General features: G+C 42.6%; 1 long non-coding RNA gene across 4 annotated transcripts in view; it reads right to left on the bottom strand.

The window, feature by feature from the left end:
- Positions 1 to 21,278, bottom strand: part of LOC134176039 (uncharacterized) — a 172,675-nt gene that overhangs the window by 150,710 nt on the left and 687 nt on the right. For 3 of the 4 annotated variants that reach the window (XR_009969229.1, XR_009969231.1, XR_009969232.1), the window contains exons 2-3: positions 20,819 to 21,038; positions 17,981 to 18,081 (exon numbers count right to left, since the gene is read on the bottom strand). This is a non-coding gene — a long non-coding RNA (uncharacterized LOC134176039). Of the gene's footprint in view, positions 1 to 17,976; positions 18,082 to 20,818; positions 21,039 to 21,278 lie in introns of all 4 variants that reach the window. The other variant, XR_009969230.1, reaches the window with a different exon arrangement.

Genomic DNA, 21,278 nt, shown 5'->3' with positions numbered 1-21,278 from the left:
GTCAGTAGCAGGTTTGAAGAGATCCAGAGTTAAAGAATACTGCAGAAGATGAAGAATGCTCATTTCATAGCACATTCAGCTTTACTTGCACAGCATTCACTGTGCTTTTTGACCTGGGTGAGCAGGTTGCCATTCCAGACATTATTTTGTTCAACAGAAGGAAGCAGAAGTCTTAAACACTCACATGCTTTTACACATCCTTTTAAAACCTCATCTTGTGGAATCAAACTCCACATTTATTCTTATGGCTTGGGGATTATTATGGGGTTTTAGTTAAAATTTATCACATATTTGTGGAAAAGACATCAGCACCACAACCACCACCTTTACACCAGCGATGATCAAGCAAATAGAAGAGAAACCTTTAGTGATTTTTAGATAGTCATTATTTCTGGGGCACCCAACACAAAGAGAGACATGGCCAAGGAGATGCTGCGAGGGCTGGAGAAGCTCTGCTCTGGAAACAGGCTGAGAGAGTTGGCCTGGTTCAGCCTGGAGAAGGATCCTTAAGAGGAGACCTTAGAGCAGTGCCAGTGCCTAAAGGGGCTGCAGGAAACCTGGAGAGGGGCTTTGGACAAGGGCCTGTAGGGACAGGCCAAGGGGAATGGCTTTAACCTGCCAGAGGGGAGACTGAGCTGAGCTCTTAGGCAGAAGCTCTTCCCTGTGAGGGTGCTGAGGCACTGGCACAGGGTGCCCAGAGAAGCTGTGGCTGCCCCAGCCCTGGCAGTGTTCAAGGCCAGGCTGGACACAGGGGCTTGGAGCAAGCTGCTCCAGTGGAAGGGGTCCCTCTCTGTGGCAGGGGTTGGAACTGGGTGAGCTTTAAGGTCCCTTTCAACCCAAACCAGTCTGGGATTCTATGATTTCCACTGACATCTTCTGATATTAATGAATTTTGACAACAAATGTTATGTTCACAAACCCAAGGACTATGTAGGATTGATAACGAAACATCCAAATCAAAGCGTCCTTTTAAAATCCTGATTTAACTCTTCCTACTTTAAAATTCCCAGTCAGCCATTCAGGAAACAGGATCATCATTGTGCAGTTTAGCTGCCCAGTCAAATACTGCACACACCAAATGATGAAAGAAAAAGGAAGCAAAAAGTTTAAGAACATCTTATGGGCTGTCATCTGTTCCCAGGAAATGATTCCTGCATAAGTGAACCAACAAAAATGAAATTCTGTTAAAAAACAATCCATAAAGAAGAGAAAAACTCAGTAAATTACTAGCTGCAGGCTCTGGTCAGGAGTTCCTGGCTCCCAGTAGCCAGTTCTGTCTCCTAAACCACACTGGTTTCTGCCACACAAACTCCAGATGGAAAAGGCTCAGCTTTGGGTCTCCTGGTTAAACAAAAGAGCAGGCAGGGCTGCAGCCACGGGACTGTAAATATCTTGGTTTGGGCTTTTGGCATCTGTAGTATACAGCTCTCTCCTACATGTGCTTAGGCATGTGCACACACATCCATTAATAAAGACAGACTGTTACATTGAGGGAATAGCCAAAAAGCTCTAAAGTGGTGACCTACTGTTATTGCAACCATATCAGCTTGAAGTTGTAATGAACCCTTCCTCCCTTCCACTTCCCTCATGCACTTTGAGCACAGATGGCCAAACCCAGGCTGGGTATTAGAAGCTTCCACTCTTCCGAGCTGTGTTATGGATGTAAACGGACGCTAAGTTTGGTCTGCAGTGTTGTGTATGTTTGTAAAGAACACAGGAACTGATACAACACATCTGCTCCCACAACACTATTTCTTTCATCTGCTTGAGTTTTGGCTTCACTGGGAGGAAGTAATTGGCTGTTAATTATGGGGGCTGAGAACTGGTCACATCACAGGACTGTGTTTGCAAGCATGATTCATGACAACATCATTTCTCAGCAGCTGTCAGCAGTAAAGGCTCAGCACTTACAAGAAACTATTATAATATTCTAGCAGAAAGGATGCAGACAAATGCTGTGCACAGCTGAGAAAGCAGCAAACTAAATGTTTTTTTATAACCTTTATTTGATAGAGACTCAACTTGAAACATGCTGTTTCTCAGGAGAGATAAACAACAACCCTGCCAGCATGGCTCCCCAGCCCGGGAAACTGAAATCCAAACTCTTCAGATGTCCTCCCCAGAGCTGCATGAAAAATGAAAGCCCTTTTCTCATTAATAGCTGGAAATCTTAAACTTGTTCTTAATACTCCCCAGACTGTCTCTGTTCCCATGTCTTTCTTGTCTTAAACTTAAATTGTTTGCTCTTTGGGGAAGACATTTTGATTTGTTATCTTCATATAGGCCCTAGGAGATCTGGCCAAATTCCAGCACTACGGTATTTAAAACCAGGAAAACAGTCAACCTGCATCAGCTCAGAAGTCCATATAGAACAGCGTCCTGTCTCCAGTGACTCCCGGTAGCAAATGCTTTTGGGGGAGAAAATGCAAACATCAGAGCATGTGTGGACTGAACTTCTTCCTGACCATATTTCTCCCTGCCTCCTGCAGCCAGTAGCTTAGTAAGAAACAAAGAATAAGAAATAAAAACTGGTATTATGGCACATCAGAGACATCCAGTGTAGTGTCTTGGTCCCTAATGCTGGTGGTGCCACACTGTTGTGGTTGCTTCTTTCAGAGGGAGCTTTGGCAAAGCATGGAAAGTCTGTCCTGTAAAGCCCCAACTCATCACTGCAGATATCATCACCTGAGGTGCCACACACTGGCAGAGAGCTGATGGGTTGTACCCATCCCATTTTACAACCTTGTGTAATAACGTGAAATCAGCAGCAGTTCGGGTTCAAACGTTGGGCTGTGAAGTGGAGCCTTCCACAGGTGTCCTTGCTGTTGGGACAGTGGGTAGCGTCCCCATCAGCCATCACAGCTAAATCCACCCAGGCACATCAGACAAATACACTTAGCATTCTAAACCAAGCCTGTTCTTGGAAAAATTTTATCCCTAGAAACCCAGCATTAGTGCAATGGTCACTGGAAGAGAGGGCTGCAGGCAAGCAGTTTGTCATAACCTCAGTTCTAGATTGGGTTTCCATGCACAGAAATAAGAAGCTCTATACAAGCCCTAGACAGCTCTTCTCAGTGGCCACCACTCACTTCCTACTGTTTGCCAGAGGAAAAATATGGTATAATGGACAATACATCTGCCCCAGTGTAGTCATCAGCAATGATGAAAAACAAGGTGACCCACAGACAACACAGAGAGAAGAGCACAGGCCTTCATAAGAAATGAAAATACATTTATACAGGCTTCCAAGTTTTTGGTGTGGTTTTACATACGCAGTTCCCTGCAGCATAATTGATGCTGGGGAAAAGTCTGGTTTGCAGTAGGCAGGAAAAATTAAGGCGTTCAAATGAGCTTCATGTTGTTTGTGGGCTAAACCAAAATACCAGGACTTGTATGTAAAACACAAACGAGAAGAAAGGAAAAACAATGTCATAAAACCCCAGCAATGGAGCTTAAAGAGAGATGAAAGATAACATCTCTAGACTGCCCCTCAAAACAGGTCTGAGCCTTTTTTCACTGACTTCCTTAGACTTTGGAAGGGAAACTGAACACAACACTTGCTTGTCAATACCCAGGAAATGTTCAATTCAATATTAATTATTTCAGGAAAATGAGATCTTTAGGAACTTCAAGATTATGACCTACTGCCCTCAATAGTCTGACTTTCACGTCATGGAGAAGAGCAAGACATTTCCTTATTTTCATGAAAACTGGCTCTCCCTGGTATTAGAAACAAAACATGACAGTTTTATTGATGAGGAAGTGACTGCCAGAGAGAATAAATCCTTTGCCCAAGAACCAGAAAGTGAATCTTGATCTCTCAAGGTATAGGTCAGTGCCTTAACCCCAAGAATGTTCTTTCACTCACAGTCATGTATCAAAGTCCACTCTCTACTGACTCCACTAAAAAGCCTCTCAGCCCTTTTGCCCTTTGAACATCTGAACTGAAGTTTTACTGGAGTCTTTGCCACACTGGTTGAATGATAAGAAGTTACAAATACAACTGCTGTTGTAGTGCTTGACCAGTGCAGCCTGCTGCCCTCACAAATAATAGCACTGGCTGCCCTGCCTGGCAGTCAATTGCCACTTTTCAGTGGCCACTGTTATCTTTCTGAATACAAATGAGACTACGTTTTAAGGCTATGCAGAGGCAGATCTGCTGGGGTCATGATACCATGTAATAGATTTATGAACAATACATATGAACATGTTTAAGGCTGCAGTTTTGATTTTGTTGCTATCTTTCCTTGGTGGGCGTGAGCTGGAAAAACTGGAGGTGCAGTGCTTTCAGCCCTAAAGAATCATGGCTTATGATCTAACACCATCTGACTAAGCTTAATTGCATGGTGACCAGTTCCTGATTCCCAAGTCTTTGGGTAACTTTCCAGGTTAAGTAACTATCATTTCCCAAACCAGTCCAGTTCCTTGGTACTGAGAGTCATATCCTTGCATCTGGCCAAGATACAACACAGACAAGGAAAGCAAAAGAAAAGCCACCTCAGCAATCCCAGGTCTTTATACCTATTCAGCACTGCCCATTCCAACACAAATTAATGATGGCCCTGTTGCCAGCGTTACCAGAAGCTATTCAGAATAAAACAGTAGATAAGTCCCAAATCTGGAAGTCTGGAGGGCACCAGCCTCTCTTGCTGCAAAGCTTTCATAGAAGACATCTGGTTTTGAAGATAAGTGTGACCTCTCAGGTTGAGAATTTAAGTCTATAATAAAGGTGCCACAGAATATATTGCAGAAGCACCACAAGACTTAGAGATGGTGTTAACTTACTGATCAAAAGCTGATCCTCTGAAGTGTTCCAAAATCCATGTACTTACTCAGGTTGTCTTTATAATAGCTGAACCTTACAAGTATCCGGAATTGGGTGAGCTACTCAAAATTCAAGTCATCCACGTAAGGGTTTCCAAGATACATCTGCCCTACAGAAGCCCCCTGATAAAAAATGTCATCAGCTCTTTGAACATGTTCAGGTTGTACCTATATAAATGCATGTACCTATAGAATACAATCCTGCCCAGATCAGCATCACCTGTGAGGAACTGATTGCCCATTGGTGAAATTGTGCTTAAAACCAGCCTCAGCATAAGGGTTGAGTACAGCTCTTCCCTGGTTAATGGGGTTTCAGTCAGAAGGGTGCAGTCACTGCCCTAGACAGGCACTGCCTGTCCACCCAGTCACCATTTTTAGTGACCTTCTGGGGCAGTGAGTAGCAATGTTGAAGATGTAGCTACAGCCCAAACATCTCAGCTGGATAATCATTAAGCAATTCACCACAAAGAAAAACAGTGTCTTCTGCAGAACTTGGAGGAAACGTGCACAGTTGCTCTCTGCACACATTTATTGGAAGGGTTTTAATAAACACAGATGTTGGGAACGGATGGCTACTGTGTAATCATGTGTAGGAAAAGCCAAAGGACAAAAACTCCCTTAATGCAGACCTGCATTCCATGCAATATTCCAAAGTAAGTGAGGAAGAAATAGGGTCAATGTTACAAACAGACAAAGCATAAGAATCCAGGTGCCAAAACTTGATTGTTCTAAAACATTCTTCTCCCACCCCTCATTTGTAAGCTAAAGAAGAGCCCTGAGCAGGCCTTGCTCTGAGCAACATCCAGAACAGCTCAAGAGTTCAAGGGACCCACAGTGCGGGTCCCCTACAAGGAATCTGAGTCACTTTTTTAAAGTCTTAAACCCAGTTTTAAACAATGTCATTTAGAGATGGAAAGACTCCCACTATTTCTGATACCCTTATTTTATCCTTACTGCTCTTGCAGGGACACAGATGCCTAGATGAAAAGCTTTGACTGGGTTTTAGGCTCTGTTCTATTTTGGTTTTTAGAGGTATAAAAAAATCTCCATGAAAATATTTCTGAGGCAACGAACCCATTATTGGCCAGTGCAATTCCCAGGAACAACACTGTGATTCTGCTGTGACCAGAAAGAATCCCAGATTAGCAGAAACATGTTCACTTTTTCCAAAGAGCAGAAGAGAAAAATAACTGGACACTGAAGCAAATCAAATGTCCACATTCCTGCCTTTTAACAGTCTTCAGTACAAAAATACAAAGTTCAGCTTTTCCGGAACTAACTCTATAATATGCTGGCAGAGCATTGGAATAGTGTTTTTGACTGGATTTCCCCCTCCTCCCCTTTTTCTTCCCCTTCATTTGGGACTTTCATTCACTAATCCCAACTAAATAATCCCCAAAGAGTAGAAGTTATTTTTGCAAGTCCAAGATCCTCATTATGGCAGTGAACTTTACCGAAGAATCCAAAACTCAGGCAAACTGAAGAATATATTTGCGATATTCAACAAAATAATAAATTCAGCACATGACACAGGAAATAATAATCAGATGATCTCAGCCCCAGAAGTATTTCAGTGCTGTGGAAATGCCAGGTTGGAGAGTTCATGTGGAAAAGGAAAAGCCTTGTAACTTCTCCAAACATCAGTCATCACTTCCAGATACCTCTAAATACAGCCATTCATTTCACACTGCAGGATATTGTATTGAAAAGCAAGGCAGGGCCAACACAGCACCTTCTACCACTAAATATGCACTGCACAAACCTTAGCTAAGTGTGTTTTTCCTATTTGGAATAGGGCTCTTTCATTTCCAAAAAAGAGGTTCATGCTTCTCACCGAGCAAAATATTTATAGCCACATGCAAAAAAATATAAAAGAGCTTGAAAAGGCAAAGCCAGAGGTATTCCAGGATAGCTCCATGTCAAATAGAGAATGACTCATTCACCTCTTTCAATGAAAATGTTCATCCTAGATAGATCAAAGGCACTAAGCACACCAAGCCCTTTCTGCAAAACCTGGCAAGAAAGTAAAAAGGTTTTCAATCAGCATGCACTTAGTGGGAGGTCTGGGAACAAATGGAAGCCATAAGATGCTGGCATATGAAAGAGACCATCCCCTACAATGGACAATAGGGACAATGTATGTAATCTCAGCACAGTTTGCAAGGAATAGAATAGAATGAATAGATGAATATTTTTGTGCAGCTATACCAGATGCCATAGGGTTCTGATAGTAGCAGTTATGCATTATTTTTGCTCTGGACTTCCAAGGATCTTCCCTGCTGCCTATAGTTCACACGCTTCATTGAAACAGATTTGACAGCCGGGAGAAACACAGCCCTTCACCTCATTGCATATTTGCTTTTGAGTCTCTGCATGGATTCTTACCAGCCTGCAGTTGGTTTGAATCTATCTTAGAATCCCAGACTGGTTTGGGTTGAAAGGGACCTTAAGGTCCTTTTAAAGCCCATCCAGTTCCGACCCTCTACCATGGGCAGGGACACCTTCCACTACAGCAGGTTGCTCCAAGCCCTGTCTAGCCTGGCCTTGAACACTGCCAGGGATGGGACATTGCAGTAAATGAGGGGTCTTGCACTAACTGAGGTCACTGCAGTAAATGTGGTCTTGCAGTAAATGAGTCTCTGCCAGCTGTTATTTTCTTGTTAGGTTGTATTTTACCAGTTGGGCTTCCATCTCTTCCACCACCCCCACAAAGGCTATAAGGGAAGGGAAACAAGAAACCACAAAACACAGGAAAGTAAAATGTCCAAGTCTAATTTAACATAACCCTGACCCATTGCAGTGACTGCCTGCAGCAGAGGAACACAAGGCTAAAGATTATCTCAGAGAGTGGTGTTCTGCGTTCCGCTGTGGCTGCCGTCCCTTCCCCAGGAGCCCAGGGAGGCTCCTTGCACCAAGAGCACCCGGCAGTGCTGGGGCCCTTCCCAGGAGGCTGGGCAGCAAATCCCAGCCACACAGTGACCACAGGCAATGGCATGTGCCAGCCCTCAGCCTTGGCTAGGGAAAGGGCTTTTCTCCAGAGGAAGGTCAGAGAGACCCTGCCGCCTGCCTTGCTCCTCTGAGCCACTCATGATCCATTTATGTGTCAGTGTTTCTGGAGATCAACTTTTGGACCTCACAGAAATCATCATCACTCCTGCAGTAACTGGGTTGTAATTCATGCTGCCTGTTTCTGCACCTTGGGGGTCCTTTACAGTGCCTCTGGTACCTTAAAGTGGCTGGTTCATGGGAACAGGAAGGGTCAGGAGAACTGGCTCACAAAGCTCCTCAATCACGACTTCACTCAGCCTATGCTGCTGCAGCTTCAAGCCAAGCTACCTGAACAGAGGGGTACACAGCCTAAATTACCTCTGAAAAGAAGATTTAGCTATCAGATCTTCCAAAAGCAACATGCAGAAGCTCTCCACAGTTTCCAGAGAAGCTGGAACTGTTTCAGTCACTTCAGAGCAACTGATAAATTAATTAACCCCACACTGGTAGTTCAGTTCAAAGACAACAAAGTCACTGTGAAAGATGCCCAAATTTCAAGCCAAAGTGTAGATGTTGAACCCCTCCAACAAGCACTGCGTGGCTTTGGGCAAACCCTACTTCCTCAGCCCTAATTGCAGAGACTGCAAGCTCTCTGAGGCAGGCAGGACATGAGTGGGCCCTCCTGTGATGATTAAATAAGAATGAACATCTCTGGGCAGAGTATATTCCATCCCCAAAGGTTTAGCACTTCTGTGTAGTAAAGCCAACATCTCATATTCCTCTCACTGAATGCTTTACGTCAATGTTTGTGGGATGGAGAGAAGAGTATCCTGTAAAGCTTCCTTAGCAACTTTGCAGTTTTCTTTGTCCTCCTGCTTCACTAGCTGTTGTTTACCACTTTCAGCAGCAGAGTCAGCAGGTCAGGAGACCTATTTACATCCTGCAGTGTGGCTAATCCATGGCCAGCGCATAGCCAGAGGGACCAGTAATCTACAGGCTGGCCAGATCACTGTCGGTGAAGAAGGTGCTGCCAGACCACAACGTGTGGCCTCCAACTCGCTCCACGCTGTGAATACAAGTAACAGGGATGAGGTAGGTTTGTATTAACACCAGCCTGAGCAAAGCTTTCAGGCACTTTACACTTCATCATGAGAACATTACAGAGAGAAAAGCTCAGTTGCAAGCTTCTTGGGTTCAGGGTTTTTTTTGTGAAGTTCTTATAACCCTTTTTAAATATTAACTGTGCAGAATTGATTATTGCCATAGAAGAGAAAACCCTGACACTAATATACTTCTTAGTCATAAAGAATTCATGCATCTTACCCTATTTTGAAACTCATTATCCAAGCTTCTGGAAGCAATTTTTCCATGACCCTTACACTCCACCAGTAACAAACAGTTTGAAAATTTCACTGGGTAACAGTTGCCTGCAAAGCACTTACAATTCATAAACTTCTCATACAGTTTCTGACATTTATCATTGCTAAAGTAAATGGAAGCAATGGAATCGACTATGCATCATGAGTAATATAATGCAATATTAAAGGACACCCAGTGGAGTACTTTAGAGGCCGAGGAATCTAAATCATACACTCAGTGCTGGGAAACCGTATAGGAAAATGTGCGGCACCATTTGTTGGTTGACTGTAGCTGTCACTGCTCAGTGTTAGCAGAGGGCTGAGCTGCACTGCTGATGTGCAGGGTTACACAATTGACAGCAGTGATTTACTATTCATGTGAATTAGAAGAGAAAGGAACTGTGGAAAGAATTCCTAATGAGTGATCACAAGTGTTTCCACACCGCCTGCCACAGCCTAGGACAAAACGTGGAGCAAGACAGGAAGATGGGCTCAGGAAAAAGGAGAGGATAACTCAGGCTACCAGGACTGAGGTTCCCAGGGGGGCAGCTTGGGGGAGCCCTGCTCTTTTGGGAGTGTCCACCTAAACCATATAATAAAGACACATAACAAGTACGATGCGAAGTGGAACTGATGAGATCTGAAGGAAATTCCCACCTCCACCTCTTCTAACTTCCTTTTTATTGTCCTCCACTCTCCTGTTCTAGGTAGAAGATGCACAGGCATTGAGTAGATGCACTCAGTGGAAAAAAAGAGTCACTTTGAATGCACAGTTGTGAGCACTACAACAGCCACTGTGATCTCTGCATTTCACTAGGCAGCAATCCTCACATGTCCTCTTTCTATTTTGTTTTTTAATCTTGCCTGCCTTCCTTTTCTTTCCCTCTTTTTGCCTTTTTTCTTCAGTCCCGCTGAAGATACACAGAATCATGATGTAAGAAATAAGTCAAACCTTCCCATTCCTCTATTCCTCCTCCAATAATCTGCAAATCCTATTAGCTGAAACGATGTGGGACACTGGGATGGATAGGGGCAGACAGAGAGGCGCAGACAGAAATGCTGCCGGGCAGCGTCTGGCAGCCTGGCACTGCCCGGCTGCCGGTGCTGTCACTGTGGGAGAAGTTCATCAGAAGGCTCAGTACAAACTCTAATTGTGTTACAGAAACTGCAAGATGAAAATCAAAGTTTAAATTACTTGGGTGTTTATCTTCATTTGTATCTATTTGGCTGTTAATGACATGGATGCATACACGAAACCATGGCAGATGAAGCAATATGAGCTGAAACGGAAGAACAGCCGGTTGAGACCTCTGAGTCCTGTCAGCAGTTACAGAAGGCATTTTGGGGGGTAATGGAAGCAACATTAACTCCAGTGCTGAAGCTCAGCACCCTTTGTCTGTGCTGACACAACAGTCTGAGGGACCAGACCTCTGGAAAAGGGTGGAAGGCTGTTCAAGAAAACAAATGTATTTGGAGGACTCTCTATGCTGCATCATGAGATCCTGGGATGTAGACCTGCTGCAGAAGAGATACATACATGACACATGAAGCATCAGTCAAATAGAAGTCTCAAAATGCTATTTCGTTCATGTTTATGACTTTAATATCAAAATATATATTATTTTTCTGGTATGATGGTCAGTTATATTGATTTTCTGGGATAATTATATGTTATTATTAGCAAATGAACAGCTTCTGAAGTCAGGAAATTGATTTTCAGAGTACTCTGTTCTTGGGCTATTTTAATAAGAAGCTTCTCACCATCACAATTACCAAAGAAAAGTTTGGAATAGGTTAGAAGTGGCTAATGGCTCAAACCAACGAGAGAAACAAGAAGTTTTGAAGCTTTAGGCTTATGGTCTTTAAGAAATTCTCATGACTTCAGAGAGCTTTTTGACTTTCGATGCCAGCACTTAGAGATGTGATACTGCTCTTCACAGCCATTTCTTTAAAATCTTTGCAGACAACATCTGTGCCTGACACAGAGCAGACAAGGAAGCAAGGAAGCAAGCATCACGTCCAACATGACTGCCTCATGCTCCCCTGCTTTGATGTTTTTATGGCATAAGCACATTTACATGTAAAACCAGCAATGCTCTGATGCTATCAAGAGTAAACTTGAGATGGGTGCGTGTTGCACCCTCACCAACATCCCCAGCTCAGTCTGGCAAAAAGAAAAGACCAGGGGATCGTTGGTTTCCTATTCCCAGCTCTACCTGACAAACGATGTGGTTACCTCTTCTTCACCTCCAGATTCAACAAAGCACCACTGCACTGTCTTCTTGCTAGCCAGAGGAAGTCAAAAGGATAATCCTTATGGAGTCCTTGGCCACTAAGGACTGAAATAGAAAAGGTCAAGTTGGACAGGGCTTGGAGCAACCTGCTCTAGTGGAAGGTGACCCTGCCCACGGCAGGGGATTGGAACTGGATGAGCTTTAAGGTCCCTTCTAAACCAAACCAGTCTGGGATTCTATGAAATATGGAAGAGAAATTCAAATCTCTTGCTTTCTTCTGAAAGATCAGCCATCTTCTTTGTAGGGGCTGTGATAACGCTTTCACCAAGCTCCTCATAGTGCCACTTCCCCTCTGGTGATGATCACGCCACATGCAAGACATTTGGCACACAGAATCACAGGAGAGGGCAAGGGACCAGACTGGGACATCAGTCATGAACGGGACAACAAAAGTTACAGCTGCTCAGGAATGCGTTTTCTGATAGGGGTTGCCTGAACACAGGTCTCTTGGCAACCAGAACTCAAGATCATGGAGAAGGGAAGGCACTTATCTATGCTCCTAAATGCATCATAGTGAGAGGCAAGAATTAGATGTGCCTCACAGCAATATAAGGTTTGTTTCACACATACATGTATTCATACTTGCAGACACAAAACCACCCACCCTATGTGGCAAGCTCATGGAATGGCAAATTAGCCTCGGAGTTTCCTGAAGATGTTTTGGGAGAGCATTAAAAGGAGGCTGTATTCTAAAAGCGTAATGTCAAAGCCTAGTCTCTGTTGCTCTGATGTCCAAACTGCCAAGCCCCTGCAAGACACACACACACTTTGAAAAACAAAACACCATAAAAAGATCAAAGATCCCTCTGGGAATACATTCTCTGCACTCTTCAAAGCCAAATGTCCCCTCACTTGCCCCCTTGTAAACCGATTAATTTCAGTGAGAACAATCTGCTCACAAAATCAGCAAATTCATGCAGTGAAAGCAAGTACTTGTATATATTAACTCAGGGACTGCAAGAGAACCCTCTGTGTTTTTCTCTGCTCACTAGGAACAACAGGATTTATACTGATTCTCATTTTCAAGCTGCAATTGGTATTTAATCTGTTACCAGGCAGCTTTTTCTTGAGTCATTTTGCACAGGGATCAGATGCAACCCTCTTTCCCTGAATTTAAGAGTAAATGAGTGCACCATCTGGCCAGCCCCTTGTCTGATTCAGCCCCAGCGCCTGCGGTGGTATTCCAAAATGTGAGGAATGCTCACCCAGTAGACTCGGTTCACATCCTCCCTCCTATTGACTAAAGCTGCTCTGGCCCCTTCTGGGCTGCTTTATATAAGAATTTGGTGGGAAAAGTAGGTCTGAATTCTTAACCATCTTCAAATGTGCATGTGTGTGGTCTGAGGAGGCAGCTCATGCAATGAGAAAGGGGAAGCCACTAAAATGATTCTGCTTCTAAATATTTTGACCTTTATTGACATTTCTAAGTAGCAGCAGCTTCATTACCAATTAAAGGAAGTTATTAGCTACAAAAGGAGCCTGTTCTTTTTTCCCTTTATGGCTCCTTTCCCAAACCAGTGCTGTTAGATGAGATCTCTGTGGCAGGACAAGGCAAAGGAACCCAGGAGACCTGGGCTACTTTATAACTAACCTCTATAGAAATCCTCATAGAAGTCAAAGAACTTTCATAAAATGAATACTCCAGAGACAACCCATTCAGAACAAGAGACTCTCCATTTCTGTTGGTGTTAAAGCCTTGCCATGTTTTTCTACATGGGATTGCTTGGTGGGCATTACTGCTGGTTGGTTTTCTTTCAAGCACACCCATAAACAAGGCCTATCCAAATTGATTTCGGTTGTTGGTTTTTTTTTCCCACTATATGCATTTAGGGGCTGGCACGAGGAGCCGAGAATATACAAGACTTCAAACATGATTTCCTTACTGGGTGAATAACCCCAAGGTATAACTTTCCCAGTAGCCAGGAAGGTAGCTGCATGATCCACACCACATTTCAGAGTATATCAAACCCAAGACATCATGGAAGTTCCAGCACTCTCCCAGGCACAGTAATTTAGTTTTCATCACCTCTCCTCCTGGTTATACCAAAAGAAATCCCATGACACCTTCCACCAACCTCAGCTCCTGATTTTCTGATGAGTTTCTGGACTCTCAAGCAAGACTTTAAACATTTTTTTTTTCCTTCTCTGATTTTTTTCCTCAGATTCTCCTGGCTTTTCCCCTGCATTCTTTACATCTTCTGTACTGAGCTGCTAACTCACCCTCAGGTTAAGGAAAAAAACACTTACTTGCAACCTATTTGAAACTAAGGGTTTGATCCCACAATCACTAAAGTCAAAGGCAACAAGGGAAGTTCTGTTCAATGGGAATAGGACAGACCCAGAGTTCCTGGACAGTGTGTTTTTAATCAGGGAGCCTTCACATTTAAAAGGAAATCATTTGCATCATATTAGTATTCATTGTCCACCTACACAGGATGGGAAATGTGTTGAACAAAAAGGTTAAGTGTGCTGATGCCAAGAGGGCTTGCCCATTGCAGAGCGGATCTCAGCAATGAAAGCATCTCAGTTGTACCTGTTCCAGGAAATTACATCCCAAACCCTCTGCATTCATGGCTCAAGGGAGTCAGACCTGTTTCTAACGGTACATAAAAGGTCAGCTGTGATCACTGTGTGTATTATTTCATCCCAGGAACAGGCCAAGTGTACCAAAAAACAAAAATAAAAGTTTAAGTGAAAGAAGGTAACAGAAGCGAAGCTGCTGCAGCCCATCTGACGTGGTTTACTCCAATATGTCACTTTAGATCAACAGAGAAATGTCCTCCTGCAAAGTGTTTATCAAGGGACCCTTGACTGGAAAAATGATACAAGAGTTCTTTGTGCCTATTGCTGAAAAGCATATGTGGCCTTCATCACTCAGAACAGTTCTCCCCAGCCTGTGGTTCACAGTCAGCTGGAGGCGGGGGCTACTTCTGAAGACTGTGAAACAAGGCTGAGACAGAAAAGCCTCTTGTCAGAAGGCTGCAGTTTGCTACAGAGATGCAGTCCTCTCCCCTGGAAGAGTTTTAGGCACCTGCAGTTCAAAACAAGATCACAAGTCACTTGCATACAAGATGACTTGTTTGATATTAGATATTAGCTCCACTCAAACCCTTAATTTTCTTTCCAAGAGGCTTCGAGATTTCCTCTGAGTCCTGTCCTGCTGCCTTTTTACTGCTTCACTTATATTCACTAAATCATTTTTCCCTTCATCTTTCCATTTAGAGCAGAACCCGAAAGTGCAAATCTCATCTGTTTCCAGCCCTTTTTTTCTTTGTATGGATCTGTGATGATGAACAGCACCTTCTTATCCTTGCATGTAAATCTGTTAAGCATGACCAGTAAAACTGGGAGCTTAGAGAATAGTAAAGTTGAGAAGGGACCTCTGGAGATTGTCTGAGGAGAAATTATGCTCAAAGATCTTTTCCTAAAGATTAATACCGAAGAAAGCTTGTGCAAGTATCAGCCAAAGTAGCTACTGATGTGCAGTCTCCAAAGACTTGGAAAAGCAAATCCAGCCCAAGCTTGCACCAGTGAACAGGTAGGAATGAACTATTTGCCTGAATTTTGATGACCTTGAACAACTCAATAAATCACATCACTCCACGTACACAGCTTGATAGGAGTCAGAGCGCTGTGCTGCCCTTGAGAGCTGGGCAGTGGCTTCTGGGAGGAAGGAAATAGCTGCCACATGCAGTAAATAAAAAGAAGTTAAAAACAAGAAATACACACGCAGTTCTGCTGCAGAATCATTCCATTCAGCCTGGCTAGAAACACAGGCAGCTACAAACCCATCATTCATCTCCAACATAAACACAGATCTGGTTAGACTAGCAGCAACATAGGTTGAGATTTTTAGTAGATGACATAAATAAATGTATTTTTATATTTCCTGACCACATTAAGCTTGAAATCAGAGTTCTAAAATGTGAGCCACACACTATAAGGCTTCTAATAGCCAATAAATTCAGATAGTCACAGTGAAGCAATGTTTTCTCCTTAAAGGTACATTTTGCTGCAGTGTATATAAATACACTGGGACTTGGATTTTATGGAATTGAAATTATATGTAGTTGAACATGATCATTCAAAAAAGGTTAAAGTTCTCTTAGGAGGCCAGCAAGATGGAAACCACTTCAGAAGGCACAATCTCAGATTCCAAATATTATTTCTACATGGAAAGACATTAGTAAGGAGATGGTGGGAGGCTGGGGAAAAATACCTTCCCCCCAGAAGGTACAATCCAGGAGAGGAGAGCTACAACATCCCAGGTCAAGAACATCAATGTATTCCTCTGTTCCTGTCCCAGCTCTGCTACACTAAGAAAGCACAAAACAAGTTTTTATCCTGTCCAGTACATCCCCTTCCCATTTGTAAAGTAGGGATTATAGCGCTAGTATTCCTTCAGGTGGTGTTAAAGGAATGAGTGGTCTTAGAGAATTATCAGTAAAACTTAGGAGCTAAAATACAGCACTTTAAAGTGGAGATTGGCATTATCACCATGATATCCCACACTGGGAAAATGAATACAACAGATATAATGAAATTTTGGCTTTTCAGAATGGGTCAGTAGCAATGCTAGGAGTGATTTTCAGGTGGTGGTTGGCCTTACAACACTTAAAAGCTACCTGAGATCCATGAAGACTGATGTCCATGCTGACTCCCAGGAGTCAGAGAACCTAATGCTGGGAGAACCTGTGGGATCACAAGGCTGACATCCAGCCTGGCATCGCTCACTAAGCAAGCTCTGCTTCGAAGGCAAGTCCTTCAAAAGGGAACACAGTTGTTTAGTTTTTGGACCTACCACTTTTTAAGGGTCTCTTACAAAGAGACAAGTTCCCAGTGGGTGAGCAATAAAGCCAGTCAGTGTGTGCTGGCTCTACTGCCCATTATTGACTGGATATTGCTGGAAGAGCCAAGATGAAAAATATCTGAGTGCTGATGTCACCTCGACACAATTGCTGTGGAGGTTACTCAGTTGTCCTTGGGGCGCCTATTCATTTTCAGAGACATGCTGATCTTTGCCTGGTGGCTGGAGTTTTATGACCAGAAAGAAATGAAGATGGAAGCTGAGAGCTTCACTTCACAATGAGTAAAATCATCCTTTTAAGGGAGAATTCATCATTCCTAGCTCAGTTTAAAAACCAGCAGTTGAGAGTAAGGAAATGGAATGTACCAGCAGAAGAGATTTTAAAACACAAAGTACTTTCAAGTGGAATATAGCTGCACAATGACAAACAAAACAATAATGACAACGTCTCCACCCACCTACGTTAAGGTGGAAAAGTCAAGTATTCAGAGCTGGCAACACCAGAATCAAGGTTGCTTTGTGTAGTCCTAATTCACTTCTCCTGTGAGATACAATTAAAAGCTATTTTTCCCCATGGCCTCACCCCAGTTAGTGGGCAGGATGAACAGAGCTATTCAGTATTTCTTTCTGAGTCAATGTGTGGCCTTGGTTTTATTTATAGCATGCAGTTTAAACTCTTCACTGAAAACAGGATTATTCATATCCTTGTGGGTTACAATATAACACTTATCACAGAAATATTTGCTTCAAAACCATAACAAATGTCTCCTGACAAAACCCCTGCCAATGAGGTAGGATGGTAGCATGGTCCCTTCAGCCCAAATGCTTAATCAGAATCAGAGGTCCCACAAGATTGTTTTGATTAGTATGAGATCATCTGAATGTAATACAGCATATAATATATTCTTGTCTTTAGCAAACCAATGGTAAGAAAACCCCATTTCTCCAAGAGAGAGCTCCAAAACTTCCACTGTCATGAGATCTGTATTTAAGGAGCCAACTGTTTCCTTTCAGGATCATCCACAGCATTTGCAGACCTTGGTTTCTGTGGTTTAAGGCACCTCCTTCTAAGACCACTGGGCAAATGAAAAGCACAGGCTCGTCTGGAGATAAGCAATGGAGCAGAGTAAGGCTAGGATGCAATTATTCCCAGTTCACTTGATTTGGGAAGATTCCCACTGAAATTTGCAATTTAAAAGAAAAAAGAATAAAAATGACTCCCTACCTCTGTTTGCCCTTATTTAGAAGTGTCCATGCATTTATGTATACACACCTGAACACCAAAAAGCAGTCATATCTGATTGCAAAAAACCCAAGACATCTGTATGTCTGTAGGATTTTGGCTGGAACACAACAGTGTCAATGTCCTTTTTCAGCAGTTATCAACCACAGGCAATGCTTTACATAAACTTGAATTCAGGGACTACACAATCATTCTGCAACCAGATAACTGACATCCACCCTTTTGAGTTGGATCTGAGCCACAAATCAAGTAACTCTTAAGACATCATCTCTGTGGGGAAAAAAAACATTACCTCGAGTTCCTCCACCAGTATGAAACCCATCTGAGAAATACAATTTTCAAGTTTATTTGCACAACCTCTCCAACAAATCAATTCATGATTCCCTATGTCATGCTGCTTGTTTTACATTGCAGCCTTCAAGAAAAATGCTTATATTCGAAATATGAAAATATAGCAATTACTTACTGTTCTGACAGCCATCAGGAGCTCTTTATACTCTTCTGGTCCCTGTGCTTATCTCAAACTGCTCCTCAATGATATTCTCTTCAGAGCAGAGGATCCGATGGCTGAAAGGAAAATGCACAATGCTACAGTTTCTATCCACAACACTGGGAACTTGGCATGTCTGCAGGCTTTGGCATTATTATTATTACAAATATATTTTGGAATTTGTATTTTTGGCATAACTGGAAGATCGCTGTAAAGAATGTAGTTCTTCTTTTTAAAAATGTGTTAACTCAGCTGGGATTATCTCAACTCAAGTACTCCAGCAATGACTGTAACTAACATTCTTATTTGATTTGAGGTAGCAAGAAGAAAGTTAACAAACATGATCCCAAGTATTACTTAGCACCATTACTACCTTAGGCTGCAGCTGCCTGAAACACTGGTGCTGCTACAACCTCACTGGATCAAGACAGTTTTGCTTGTTAGAATGTTTTGTTTCTTTAATGCAAAGCTATTTTAAAGCTTAAAAACTTTAAGAAAACCAAACCAATCATGCCTAACTGGAACTGCCAGTGCCAGCGTACCTTCTGCTCTGGATTTACAAAGACATACTTAATTCACAATGTAAGTTACCCCTCATAGTTTAAGGCAAGACCTTTAATTTATGCAGACAGAAGTTTATGCTGCTGTCTAGATTGTAAGTCCATCCTCCAAACCACCATTATTCTTTAGTACAGCTCAATACAAATCAGTTGTAACAGCACTAGGGATTTTCCACTGCAGACATGGACTTCACTTAATTAACTAAGAGCTGTATAAACACAGCAGGGAAAAGAAATGGTCTCTTCCTCAAAGACACTGATGCAATTATTCTGTTCTAGCAGGAGGATCACAAAGCATTTTGCAGTTCAGTCTCTCTGGAAGGAAGGCTGTATTTCAGACCTCTTTTACACATGGGGAACTCAAGGAGGAATAAGTTCAGTAGCAAGACACAATGAGCTGTGCTTTCTCTCTGAAAGGGGACACACTCAGAGTGCTGGACTAGAAGTTCACTAGTTCCTTTTTGCAGAAATTGGCACTAAAGCTCAGAATGCATTGAACTCACAGACCTGATACCTGGTTTAGAAGCACCCACCTCCTCAGCCTGATTAAGGCTACCCACCCTCCACCTGATGCTCTCAAGTGACCTCACTGAATTGCTTTCAGTGCAAAAATACCTGTCAAAAGAATGCACACAAGCTCACTAACCCACTGGGAAACACAAGCAATGTTGCTTCACCCACATGCCTGAGGAAGCTATGGTGATGTAACAGTTGCCACAGATCCTATACAAGGTAGGAATTATAATCATCTTATTGCCAACATCTGGTAAAGTTTAAAATGAGAATTTTACAAAGCTTCTACTTATATCTCTTCGTGCTTTTCTGAGCTTGGATTCAATCTCAACTCGGGGTTTTTTAACTTTAAGAAATGCATTCTCTGATTCATTGCAGTGTTTCAATGAATTATTTCCATTATTCACTTCTTTACTGCCTAAAATTGAAAAAAAAAAAGGCTCCAAAATTTTAACCTTTCACATCACAAAATGACAAAGACTCTCAGAACCACCTAAGCCAGGTGGTAATTAGCCAGACCTTCTACTGCTTAGGCAGTCCCCAAAACAAGGGGGCTGTGCTACAGCAAAGCACTGAAGGAGATACTTCACTTGAATAGTACAACAAAACTCCACTGAAGATTGCCAATGAGTCCTAGTAAGGCCTCATCTCTGAAATTTATCCCTGACAAGTTAAAAGTAAAAGCCATTGCTTTTTTTCTTGCTGGTTTGTTTGTTTTAACAAACAAGCTACAAGAAGAACCAGGCCCTGCCACCAAACAACAGTCACTGTAAGAGCTCACCCCAGCTGTACAGGAATTGGGATTATCCTGATTCATCCTCATACTTTCCCCATCAAGTATGAAACTTTTCCTAAGAAATGAGGACCTGACAGTTTAGAAAACAGCTCTCTCAGGTTGTGCTCATGTAAGCACTTCCTTTCCCTTGCAGACCTGACAGTGCAGTCCCATCATTCCTTTGCTGTTCTTCTCCACATACTGACCAGACAGAAAGAAACACATCCCTACCACCAAACTAACATTAGTAGTTCATAAATAACAGATTTCCAACTCACTGGCACCTTGTGCAGCACTTTTCACCAGGACTTTTCAAATTGATCTGCAGGGTGGGGAGTGATAAGCACTGCAAACACCTCACAGGTGAAGGGACTGAGGAAGCAATCACAGGGTCAGCCCAGCACTCCCCTGGCTTGCCCCCAGCTCCTCCAGCGTTGTGCAATGCTGCCTCTTGGTGGAGCTCGGCTAAATGCTCCGCAAAGTAGCTCAGCTTTCCTCCCCAGCCTAAACCTCTAGACCCGACAGAAGCAAAACTAATATTGAGTTATTAAGGTGCTTTATCTGTCCACTTCCTCACAGCTTGTGTCTCCTGCTGCATGAGAAGGGTCTAAGGTCATACCTTTTAGGGTAGCATTAAAGATAAAATGCCCAAGGGGTATGTTTTAAAACTGGCAGTTAAACTGAGCAGCCAGAAGCACTGAGTTTGAATGTTTAATAAGGTAGGTTAAAGATCCATAGAAAGAGCAATTGTGTGACTTTAGTAATGAGCTAATTCAATTAATTAAATAATGAATTAATTCAACCCTTTCCAAATCAATTTGTGGACTCTTACTATGATCAATTAAAGTGCTTGGGGACCTTTATTAATTACAACTATTCCTAGTTCTTCTATGCATTTTTGTTATGCTGCAGTGTAAAGATGAACATTCAATAAAAATAAAACTCTGCCTTTTTGTTCATACTCACAAACTGATGGGAAAGCCTCCAAAAGCATTCTCAATGTTTTGTAGTTGTTAAGACACTTCATTTTCCCTCATTCCCAAGCTTCAGAAGCTTCCTCTTTGTGATTGCAAACAGATGATGGCAGAGCACGCAATTAGACTAATACAAGTAAATTCCAATCAGTGGTAGCCTGCAGCAGCTTCTCAGTATTCACATCAAATGGAGGCCAACTCTTAGCATGAAGCTGTCAGCAGGAAAAGATAAATTAAAAGTGATTTTTAGAAGCAAACTTCTGTGACCTTCTTCATTGCACCCAGGAGTATGTGTAGCATCTGTCACTTATTAGATATTATGGGTTGGGATTTTCAACCATCCACTCAGTTTGGGCATTCAAAATCCAATATGTACCTTTGACTATATGAGTGCAGTCTCACTAGTCTGGGCCATTTGGGAGAACAGTGTTACACTTGTCTGCACCATGAAA

Source organism: Pezoporus occidentalis, unplaced genomic scaffold (assembly GCF_034315485.1).
Source record: "Pezoporus occidentalis ecotype Australia unplaced genomic scaffold, CSIRO_AGI_Poc_V1 ctg72, whole genome shotgun sequence".
In the NCBI taxonomy this organism is placed as follows: Eukaryota; Metazoa; Chordata; class Aves; order Psittaciformes; family Psittacidae; genus Pezoporus; species Pezoporus occidentalis.
Note: the sequence above shows the minus strand (reverse complement) of the source record. Positions and strands in the feature narration are given on the sequence as shown.